Below are 13,243 nucleotides of genomic sequence, written 5' to 3' on the forward strand. Positions count from 1 at the left end.
ATGTGCGATTTTATCGCAGGTTTGGGAGTAAAGTAAAAATCTAAAATTCTGCCAAAAGGTGATTTTTAGGTGGCATTTTATTTGTTCCCACAGGATGGATGGTTTTTGCACATAGTAAAACACCATGAGAAATTCGGCTTAAAAACCTCAAGCACGAATTAAAGTAATAATCCCTAAAGTTATGACATTATTTTATATGTTGTTTATGTGGTGTTATTCAATATAACATTTATTCAGGTTACAGACGCTTCCGCAATTTAAAGATAGCTCATAGGGATTGAACCATTGAAAATTATATTGCCTAGAAGATGTGTTTTGATATTATATTGGGTTTCTTAAACCATGAGTCTATATTTTGAGGAAGAAACCCATATGCCCAGTGCAGAGTCTTCTTAGGTGGAAAAATTGTTGTAATTTTAGGTGGACTAAAGTTACTACCATGCCATTAGGTTAATTTATGCTTCTATTGGTGATACTGTTTAGGGTGGTATTCTAGTTTTGATACTGCCAAGGAGCTTCTTAATTTGATTAAGAAAAAGTTAATGGGTATTAAGAAGTAACTACAATACTATTATCTGACATGGATTATGTTAGTGAGATATGATGGCAATGGTTCAGTGAGGGAGTACATCTATAAGATATGCAAGCTGGTTAATGATCTGAGGTAGTAGGGAATCATATTTGATGATAAGTTATTAGTTCACATGGTAATTTATTCTCCGCTTAGGTTTTTTAACTTTTTCAAGGTGAATTATAATTCACAAGAAGTTAAATGTGGCATTAACCAGTTGTTAGCACTTTGTATGATTGAAAAGGAGCGACTCAAGGGTGTTAAAACCGAGTTAGCTCATCTTGCCGTGATAGCAAGAATTGTTTCGAGAATAAACTAGGCGGTAAGAAAGTGTATAAGGCTAAACATAATAAAGAAAGACAGAACAATACATGAAAAACATTGATCATGGAATGATAAATGTTGGTTCTGTAGAAATAAAAAGACATAAAAAAAATAAAAGGCTATTGTGGTGAAAAAGAAAAACAAAATAGGAAAGAAAATTGCCATATTAATATTCAAGCCAAACTTGGTAAAAGTATAGGTATAGACATGGTAGATGGATCCGGATGTGATCATAACTGTTTTTTGTTTTTCAATTTACTTGATACCTTCCGAATAAAATTGTGCTTTGGTTAGAGAGGATTCATCTATGTTATGCATAGAATATTGGGGAATGTCTCTCAAAAGAGACTTGAACGCTTGGTCAAGGATGAGATTATTGGACACAAATTTTATGCGTTGGTTGTGTCTAAGGACAGATGCTAAGAAACGCAATTTTGAGGCTAGTCGGTCATTTGGTTGTTTGAACTATATTTATACCGACATTTTTGTGGTCCATTTCTTATTGTAGCTCATTTGCGATAAAGGTATTTTATTGTCTTCATTGATAGGTTCTCAAAATATGATTGTGTACTTAATTCACCAGAAGTCCGAAGCACTTGATGTGTGTAAAATATACAAGACTAAAGTTGAAAGTAATTGGGTATAGTGATTATGGTTTTAAGATCAGACTAAGGTGGTGAGTTTTATTAAGAGAATGGTAATGAGAGTGTAAATCGTAATACTTTCAGTACATACTTAAAAAATAGGGCATTGTGCCATAGTACACCATTCCTAGTTCTCCTACGCAAAATAAAGTTACAGAAAATAGAAAGTGTGAAGATGTCTTATAGACATAGAGTTATAAAATGCAGATATCAAAGAGCTTAATACTCACACTACCAATGATTATTTTATTGGGCATCTTAAAAGATTAAATGATTCGAGATTTTACTGCCCTGTAGACCTATGGAGATTTTGAAATATGTCATACATATTTAATGAGAGTGGTGAATCCAGTGAGAGTTTAAGATATTGTAGTTTCTTTTGTAGAAAAACATTTTCAGGTTTCATTCCACTTTCTTTAGTGGTTTCAATTAAAGCTCATATTCCCATTCTTTCAGTTTTTCTAACTCAATTAGTTATTTCTTTTTTGCAGGCTTTTCTTTCAATTTCTAATCTAGTTCCTAAGCCTGTTTAGCTTAGGAGATCTTCTAGAGCTTGGAAGTATGCTGTAGTTGGTGATTTTTTAGGTGTCTGATGGGTATAAGATAAAAATTGATGGCCAAGTGCTTAAGCAAAAATTAAGTGTTAATTTCTTTAAAATTTTCTCCAGTTTCATTAAAGGACTTTTTAAAAGTCATTATTTAATTATCACTCATTTATGGCTTAAGCAAGTTTTACAGCAGTGGTATCCAAATTTTGATACAATGGCTACTAATTGTAGATTCAAAGAGAATGTTATGGATAAATGCATATACCTCAAGTTCAATGGGAGTTATTTTAGTTTTCCTTATCTTATATAGTTAAAGATTTTTTGCAAGGTAGCAATGATATTCATGTGATACATGACATTAAGAAATTTATGTAAAGTTTTGACATAAAGGACATGGGTATGCAAAGTATGTTCTTGGCATTAGAATCCATAGAGATCATGCTACTGGAATACTTGGACTTTCTCTAAAGGCTTATATTAATTAAGTATATTGAAACAATTTAAGGATGACCAAGCATGGTAAGCCCATTGACATAAAGTTCATTTTCAAGCATAAGAAAGTTAAGGTTTAAGTGCCATTAAGATTTCCCCATATGGTTACAGAAAGATTGTTAGATATCCTCTCACTAAAGGTCTTCAGTCAAAGATAATAAAGTATTTATAAAGCATGTGATTCAGATAGGTGTTCGAGAGTCATTATGTTATGATGTCCAGTATTTCTTTTATATATGCTACATTACAGTTAGTTTCTTTACGCCTTGTGGTGACAGTTATTTTTCCTCCAGTTTACACCTTATGGTGATAGTTATTTGCATCCAAAATAAAGTTATGATGCATAATTATTATTATCTTTATATATATGGTTTATACACATGCTATTATGTTTGTTTGTGAGTGGTATTTCACTCATGAGATTGTTTGGGTTAGATGTGAGATTGATACCACATCGGTAAATCCAAAATAATTATTAAAGGTTGTCTGAGAGTGATATTTCACTTATACGGTTGTTTGGGCTAGATATGAGATTGACACTATATCGGTAAATTTAAATATAATATTTGTCTGGGAGTGGTATTTCACTCATGAGATTGTTTGGACTAGATGTGAGATTGACACCACATTGGTAAATCCAAATATAAATATTAAAGTTTGTCTGTGAGAGTATTTCACACTCCATGAGGATAACTTGGGCTAGATGTGGGATTGGCTCCATTTTGGTAAACCCTCACACTGAACAGAAGGTTGGCAGTTTGTTATAATATGTTCAGGTGACATACCGCGATGGTATGAAGCAGGACGAATAGTGAGGTGTGCGTTTAGACCACATGCAGTTTGCACATCTCATGAGATACAGTACAAACCATTATATTTGCTTGAATCCTAGATGGAATCGGTTTTGAGATCATGGAACTGTTTAGACTAATATATTACTTGTCTACGCATTCATAATCCACTATTGAGGAAGTCTATGGAGGATAGTGTTTGAAGTATCAATCCATCTATTTCGATAATTGTATTTTATAAAACAAATTGAGTGGTCACTCATATTTTCTAAAGTGTGTTGCAATCCATAGTGTCATATTATAAAACTTCGAATGCATGTACCAAGTGGAAGATTGTTGGAATTTTTATATATATATTTAAATAATAAAAATTATTTTATGGTCATATGCACTACATTTTCTAAAATAGGATTGCAATGTAATTATTGATACTTGATAGATTGGGTTTGTACTTTTCAATTTGGTGGTCTAATTGGGAGTATGGTTTTATACGGTTGGATTGTGGTTTTTCAATTTATTTGGTGTGATTTAATTCTAACCATTGATATATAAGTTTCCATGATAGGAAGGGAGACTTAGATATGCTTGTTTGTAGAGAAGCCATCCCCCCTGTTATTGTTATATATAAGGGTTTTAAAACCCTTATTCAGACCTATCGTATCGACAACTCTCAGAAGGGGGTAAAGCGCTCTAATTTTTCAAATCTCTCAAAGGGCAATAAGGAATTCTCAAAGATATCTAAAGTTTAATCTTCTAATCAGGTATCATATCAAAACCCTCTCTTTGATTCATGATCAATTTTGATTTCCATATGTTATTTATTATTTAAACCCAACAGTCCATTGATGCTTCCAAACCGAGCTTCAACAAACAGTTTCTCAGCTCCTATTAAATCTTCAGGAGGTAATAAATCCATGTTTTTTTTTTTTTTATAAAGACATATCAGCACCATTATTACTGCTATTAGTACAATGCAACTCGCAACTGGCAACTGTTTCATAGAAAACATTTTTTTTTTTTTTTTTTTGTGCAATACATTAAATGATAACCAATCATTGCCTAAGACATTTTGTAGCATTAATATTTTTTTTTCTCCAATAGGATATAGAGATTCTTTGGAAGACAAATCAAAGGCCAATTTGGTGCAAATAAAAGGGCAGTTTTCAGTAACTTCCGAAAATGTTGATCTTGTAAAGGTGCAACACTACTCTTATGAAATATTTTTTTATTAAATGACCACAGCTAACTTAAATGTGTATGCCAGGATATTCCATCATGCGCAGTTCCTCGAAGATCTTTACAGGTAAGTAGCGAATGTTGCAATTATCTTTTCATGACAATTTCACTTGGATGCGTAGTTCTTGATATTGTATTTTTGTGATTTTTAGGGATCTCCACTAAGGAAATCTGCTAGTGTTGGAGATTGGTTACTTGATTCCAAACAATTGGTTTATGTAATGACCTCATAGATTTCTTTTCCATACAATCTAGTTAAAGCGTATAACTTTTTGTTGCGTTTCACCACTTTCATCTGCTTGGGTTTTATCAGCTCTTTAGAAAATCATTAAAGATGTTACAGTGAATATAAAATTTGTAAAAGAAATAGAAGACTGACAGCTGTTGTTTCTGATGTGTGCACACACACAGAGTGGTCCGTAAACCTGTGTCCTCCGGTACTAGTAATATTAAACCTTATCTAAGGTAACTGATTTTTTTCAGCCTATCAGTCAGTCTCCCAAGGAAATTGGCAATAATAACATAGCTGCGTCACTTCTCATGCTCCACCTTCAGAACCTTTTTCAGCAAATTTCAATTCAACAGGTGAGGAAGGTTGTACTAGTTTTTTTATTTATTAATTCTACAAGTGTAAAGTGCCTTGAAGATTTTAAACTTAGGAACCAATAACCATTCTTATTACAATTGGTGTCATAATACCAGGATATCATTATGAATTTGTTGAATAGCTTGCAACCAGCTGAGGTCACAGATGGTGAGTAGAAGGTCCAACCTTATAATATTAATATATATAAATTAGTGAAAGGGATTCTGAGTAAGTTGGACTTGATTTTCTTTCATCTTCTCAAAATGGAAAGTTGTCCTCGTTACCTCGCAGTTCAGAGAATAATGGAAATGTAAGTACATTTATACACCTAATATTCTGGCAGTTAATTTCAGTGCTTAAATTATACTTTTCTGTGAAGGATCTCTTAGCTGATAGACTCTGTTTTCTTAGGTTTGCAATTGCTAATCCTTGGTTTGATGTATAGTCCCAGATTTAAGATAACTTTGAGATGACAGGGACTTATATGGGTCTTACATCTTGGTTGTGGTGGAAAAAACTTTTAGATTCAACGTTTATGAATGCTAGTGAGGGTCTTATATCTACACATTTAGTCTCCACTCTTATGATTTGTACCATGTTTGACAAACCCCTTCACACGTACAGTGTGTTTTATATTTGTCCTGAACTTCTACACTATTTCTTTTACCTCGTTCGTGTGTATGATGTGATATCCTCCTGTAATGTACACATAATCACAAAATTGTTCATTAAATGCTGCTTGTTTGGATTTTTATTTTTTATATTTTCTTCAGGGGGGCAGGGGGTTGAGGGAAAGGTAAGATACGGTATTTATTAAACTGAAGACAAATTAGAGTGACTAAAAGGAACCTTTTCTAGCTTCCTCTTCTTCGCCTTTTCCTTCCTCATACTTCAAGGCTTTTTAATTTTTTTTGTTATGTGACACAATTAAATTATTGAACTTGATATTTCTTTTTTATTACAGAATGTGATTGATGGATCGATTGTTACCGTCAAGATATTGTATAGGCGAGGGGAGCTAACATATATTCAAAATTGATGGTTATGTTCTTATTTTGCAAAAGATGATTGTTTCTTTTCAAATTTAGTGGTTTAGTTTTTATTCCTTGTTGACGTCATCATATTGGAAGGCTGGGAATTTTTTTAATATTCATAGTGGCTTAATTTTTTTATTTATTTTTACACGGTACTAGACTTGATGTTTTTTGTTTAATGAAAAGTAATGGATTTTTGTTATTCTTATTAATACATGTTATGTTGTATGTGGTTATATGATATGATGTGCGTCTTATTTTTTCAAATTGAAGACAGGTATCATTTGTCATATTGAATACAGGTGCAAGACAGATTGTTAGTTCCAGGAGAAAGAAAAGGAATTCTATATAATTATTATTATTTTTTTAAAAAAAAAAAAAAAACCCCTTTTGACGACATGCAATGCATCCTCTTAAAATAAAAATATTAATGACATATATAGAATGTTGTAATGGACGTCATGATAGGTCGTAATAGTAGTCGTTAAAAGGATAAACACAAACACAGCATGTTTCGCGTATCATTAATGCATGCATAGACGACATTCAAATCACGAGGTTAAAGAAGTGCGTATTAATGACGCATGAGCAGAGTCGTAAATGTGCAAAATCCATTTGGTTGTTTAACGATGTCACATTTTTGCATTCACGACTTGTAAAGCACACCATGAATAATATAGACTTTTCACGGCTTGGTCAGCAAGAGCATGTGTATGCATGTCATGAAAAACCTATAACGACTTGCATCGCATGTCGTTAAAAGCCTTTTTTCTTATAGTGAAAGGAGCTTATCCAAGCAAAAGGAGAGAATAAAGATCTAAAGAAATAGATTGATGAAGGAAAAAGGAAAACTTTTGAGAGCAATTCGATCATCACTAAGCTTGAGAAATAGATTATCATTCTTGAAGATAAGGTAAGGGTTGCTAACTCATTGAATTAATGTCTTACTTTAAAAAATGATTATCTTGAAATTGAATTGAAATCTGAACAAAATAAATTGAAAGGATTCAATCTGAATATGAGTCACAACAATTTGAATAAGATAATCAATATGGGTAAGGATGTGAATGATAAAACAGGGTTAGGATATGTAAAAGGGTCTTCTAGTAATCAAGGTAAAATAAATTTTGTTAAACCTGCTATTGTGACTAAACCATGTTTATCTGATGCACACATTCTGATATGTCTTATGTGCCTAAATTGTTGCATTACACTTTTTGTGGAAAGAATGGACATAAGTATAACTTATGTATTCACAGGAAAAAGAAAGACTTTTCTAAAATTCATTCTCAAAATTTTCGTGCTAAGAAAAAGGTGCGCTCAAGAAGGGAAAAGAAATTGACGCCTAAGGTTTCGAGAACTGAAATTTTGCCTAAGAGAGAGGTAAAGAATGTTAAAGAATTTTAGGAATTAAGAGTAAGAACTGTTTGGATCAAAAAATCTGATTTAATCAAGTATGTACCTATTAAGTCCATGGAACAAGTTTCCAAAAGGACTTAACCTTTGAACTGAGTCCTATGAAGTTCAGTGATCATGGCTTGTTTAAAAGTAAACTTTTGTTGCCATTGGATCACTTGTTAGGGTTTGGTTAGGGTTTTGAGTTTTTTATCATAGTCTTCATGATATATTTGAGAAAATTCTTTCATTGAATTTATGATCTATCTTTGAATGCAAATTGGACACATGATTTTTGATTAAAAATAGATTCTTAGCTTGTAATCTATACAATGGAAGTTCTTTTGCATTGTTTAAGGGATGTTTAGATTTGAATCTTTTAAGTTCATAATCTTTGTGCACTAGTCCAAATCTAAAAATTTTGATTGAAAATCTTTAATTTGTTGACTAGGGTATATTAATCATAAAAGTTATAAAGGTTATTGTTTGAAAAAAATAGGAGCTTGAAAAAAAAGATTGAAAAAAAAAAATTCAAGTTGAAAAAGAAAAAAAAATGATGAATTCTTATATTTGGAAAAGGCTATCTATTGAGATGTGTTCGAAAGCTCCCATTAAACTTTGAAAAGGAGCTAATTGACTAAAAAAAAATGTGGAAATAAGTTAAATAAGGGAATTGTTATATGTTCTTTAGAGTGAAAGCCACCTAACTTAGAAAAATTACTCAAAGACAATTTTATCTTGATGTTTTTCGATCAATATGACTTAGACAATGATTTATTGATAATTGATTGGAAATTGATGAGATGGATTGCACACACACACTTGAACTTGCTGGATTGATTTCTAATTGTTTCATTAAATTTTGTAAGTTAAAATTCATGTTGTTATTATTTCGTGAGAATTGAAATTGATTGAATATTCTGTGGAGTCAAAATTTTCATTCATAGATATCTCTGAAATTTTTTGAAAATATTGAATTAGGTATGAACTTGAAAGACTTTGTTGATTGCTCAATGATTTGTTTTTATATTTTGTTTTGTTTTAAAATAAAAAATTGAAAAAAATTGAAAAATTATAAAAAATTCAAAAAGAGTTTTTGTTTTTAGGTTATAGTTTTTTAAGTTGGTTTGATCATTGAGTAAATCACAAAGTAAAAAGAAATTTTTTTTTTCTGGAAAACTTTTTCAAGGAAGCATACTGTCATGTTCCTACCGGTTCTAGGAACTCCTACCAATTCTAGGTTCAAAAGAGCAATGGATAAGTCTCTAGAGCTTGGCTACCGGTACCACAAATTTGGTACCGGTTCAGCATTGGTTGAGATCCGCATTTTAGTCACTACCCAGTGGGAAACAGTTCCCACTTTGGCAACCGGTTCCGAGCAGCGGGCATAGGCTTATATGTAACCCATTTTGGCATTTTATTGGATAGTGTTGCATACATTGTTTTTCTCTCTCTGTAGTGTTTCTCTCTCTACATATATATATATCATATATAACTTCCTATATTGCTTTAAATATTGCATCATTCTCATCATATTGCAAGTTTGAACATAGAATCATCCATTTGATCTTGAGATTGAAGATTGGGAGTTGAAGAGAAGTTTTGAAGAGAGTTTGAGGAGGTTGGGTTTGAAAGAAACTTTTAGTGGATTTGGTTGAGATTTATTGAAGATTCTTGGGGGTTTTACATTGAAGCCATTGAGTTTTACTTTGTGCTTGATTGTTGATTGTTTTTGGGAGTTTTTGAAGAATCAAATTAAGTTTGCCAAAAACAAGTGTTGAAGCGCACACCAAGTGTTCGACAAATTTACTGAGTGAACTCCGAAGCTTCAAATCAAAATTGTTCGAATATAAGATGCCTCCCAAATTGTCTAGAAAGGCCAAAGGGAAGGGTATTGCATCAACTCCACCTCTAAAGAAAGCCTGAACAACAAATTTAATCTGGGAACCATAAGAGGGTTCAACCGCTCCAAGGGATGCTCCGACTTCTCCAGTGCTCTCTAGCTCTCCTACCATTGAGATACCATCTGGGTATCTGTCAGTTTCTGACACTGGGAAGGTTCAATTTGCTTTAGAACACTTCTACAATGACCATACTTGGCAAGTGTACAATAAAATGTATAAGGACGGTCCAATAAAGTCGGAACGAAATGTGAACTTGAAGAAGTTACGAGATAGTCCGGGAAAGAAATTGGTTGATTATATTGAGAAGTATAAGTTGTTGTTCTTTACCACTATGGTGAATTCCTACAATCCTGTTAGATGCTAAATGTTATACATTTTAGCCCCTTTACTTACATGTTTTATTATCTTAATAGTAGTTTATTCGAGATTTTACATTATTTTATTATTTTTATTCATTTCAGGGCTTTAATTGTAAAATCAGTCAAAATGAGTGATTCTGAGCTTTAAAAGATGACATTCCGTGGGACCGAGCAATGTTGAAGATCTAAGTCTCATAATACTTAGAAAATAGTCCAAAAGAAGCCACAAGTTGATGAAAAAAAAAAAAAAAAAAAAAAAAAAAAAACTCCTTCTCCAAAAAGGAAACTTTCGCCAAAGTTGGTAACTGAAACCCGTTTTGGTAATCTGACTATATCTCTCTCCTTGAGTGTCAAAACGTCTAAATTCTTAGAAAGGTTTAAAGGAAATTTGAAGAGTTACAATTTTTATATTTCATGAGGATTCCCTAAAACAGCTGTTTACCTTGTCAAAATTGGCCTAGAAGTCTGTACGAATTTTGGTGTCCTTATTTGACAGAATTTCTATGTATGTCTCCTATATGAAAAAGGGAACTTTAAGGCTGATCTTTTATTATTTAAAGGGGGTCCTCTACAACATTAAATCATCATACAGAGGAGCTTGAGGTGAGATCAGAGGAGAAGCATTCAGAAGAAAGAAGAGATCGATCTATGGCGGTGAAGATGTCTTCCTCAACCATGAAGAATTCCACTCCAGTCATGCTTGGCTAAACGCTTTGCTAGGGTTGTGATGTAGCCCTCGCTTAGCACACTGATTTTATTGTATTTAATTATTGAAAAACAATTTTTATCATGCATGATTGTGTAATCTATAGGATTTTTAATTGACTTTTCAATAAGAATCGGTTTTAGAGTTTTAATTCAATTACAAATATTTTTCTGTCTTGTCTTAGATATTTGAATCTTGTAATTGAACACAACTCATTCACTTCTTGTAGTTGTGAATGAAATGATTACACAATGGTATTTCTCTGAATATAATGTTAGATATTTGATGGATTATGCCTAGAAAAGATAGACCGTGTTACATCCTAGAGTAAAGTAGTTAGGTAGATGGTTTATACCAATCGAAGATAGTCAATGCTTAACTTTAAATTATATTATTTTCTAGCTAAATTAATATATGCTTGTAGCTATGATTAATTCCCTATGCATGTTATATGATATATCTCCAATAAATTGATGCAATTGACTGGTGGTGCGACATTAGTGGTGCAATCATACCCCTAGTCCTCTCTCTTCATTTTCTGCATCCATTTTAATCATTGTTCTTTAGTTTATTTTATTTTTCGACTTAGTTAATTTAGAATTAATCATCACAATTCGATTATCCTACTTTCAAGTTAATTTAGAATTTAAGAAATCTGTTGACAAACTTATTTTACACAAGTCCCTTGGGTATGACACCCTTACAAGTAAATCATATCTACAAAGATTCGTGCACTTGCGAGTGGTACATATAAATCTCACAACAAATCCCGATCTCGTTCATTATTTCTACTCAAATATCCACAAGTTTCATGATTCCGGATATTTTGAGGTTTCATTGTTTGGGAAAGATTATGTTGTTCATACAGATGTGATAGGCAAAGTTCTTGGTATTCCCAAGAATTTTTCTAACATAGGATATCACCTTCCACTTGATCACTCCGGGTTGAAGTGGAAAGATATCAGTAATGAGCTATGTGTTCCAGACTCACCAAGATTTCCCGACTACATTCATAATCGTTGTTTGACAGATGAGGCGGCTTTTCTGAACTTGTTTGCCATTGTAAATCTAGGTTACTTCAGGAAGAAGGATGCTATTTCTGTTGATCGTGTAGAGGTACTATATCTCTTATTGATGTTGAGATTTATCTTGATTCTTCTATCTATGGTTTGATGGTTACACACTACAAGAATAACACCAAGAAGAAATCATCTTCATTTCCTATGATTATTATGGGGTTATATCGACATTTTGAGATTCCTCGTCCACCCCGTGCTCACTATATTGAAATCATGTCCGAGATGGATGTGAGGGCTTTTAACAAGGCTAAATCTACATAAGCTTCATCTAAAAAAGCTAGCATGGGTGCAGCTGGGTCTTCATCATCTCTTCTTGAGGTTACTACATTTTTTCCGACTAAGCGGGCGTTTAACACTCTGGATGCCAATTTGCTCTATTCATTGATTCTTCATAATCAAAAAGCCTTGATGGATGTTGTTCGTGATCTTTAAAGGAATGTTAAGTTGATTAAGGAGTAGAGGATGGGTGGTACTTCTGAGGATGTATACAGACCAGCCCCTTCAGATCTGTCGCTTGTGGCTGAGGATGATAGAGATGAGGAAGATGAGTTAGATGATGATACATAGGATGATGAAGATGTTAGTGGGAGTGACACTGATGATGGTGATGAGGAGATTCCGACATCTACTGTTCCATTTGCTAGAGATGATCCCGATGCTTGATTTTATGTTCATATCATTCATGCATCAGTTTTGTATAGTTTTTACATTGTCATGACTTGATATTTTTGGATATTCTGTTTTGGTTTCTGACATGTATTGAACTGATACTTGTTTACTCTGTTTAAGTATTATTTCAATCTAGTTATTTAGCTATTACTTTATCCATTTTGTTCCAAAAAGGGGGAGAACAAGATTACATTAAGGGGGAGAAAAAAATCTAAATCTAAAATTTTTGGATAATTTATTCAGGGGGAGTTTCAAACTTTTTTTATTAAACTTTCACTAGTAGTTTTGCTTGAATCGTGTGCAAGAATTCAGGTAAACTTTTGTCCAAGAGCTGAAGAGAACAGAGATAAAATATTTTCGTGTTTCCTTAAACAATTGTAATTTATTTATTTATTTTTTCTTTGGGTAGATTATAAATTCTTTTTAGGGTTTTGCCGTGAAATTGCCAAAAGGGGAGATTGTGAGATATATTTTTGTAAATTAGCATATTTCAGTAACAAAACAAGTCCTAATCAAGTTGTACTTTTACTTACCATATCAGACTTGACATCAACTGCGGAATTCAGAGGTTGAACAGAAGAGAAAAGTATTGTTGATTATCAAAAAAGGAAAGAACAACAATTTCGACATCGTTCCCACTTAGGGCATATTAATGTACATGGTATATTTTCAAAGTTCAAAAAATACAGAATTTTCAAGTTCATATTGGATTCTGTCAAGTGGGAACTGGTACCAAGATTTGGGAACCGATTCTAGAAGCTAATACTCGAGAAACAACTCTCTGTCAAGTGGGAACCGATACCAAGATTGGGAACCGGTTCCACATGTCCTGATTGTAAAAGGGTTCTAGTTTCCTTGTTCTGTCTAATACCTTTTTTTATCTAACTTTCCTTCTAAGTACTATG

This window comes from Cornus florida, unplaced genomic scaffold (genome assembly GCF_030987335.1).
Source record: "Cornus florida cultivar Cherokee Brave unplaced genomic scaffold, ASM3098733v1 CherokeeBrave_3.0.0_Hap2_Chr07, whole genome shotgun sequence".
Classification (NCBI taxonomy): Eukaryota; Viridiplantae; Streptophyta; class Magnoliopsida; order Cornales; family Cornaceae; genus Cornus; species Cornus florida.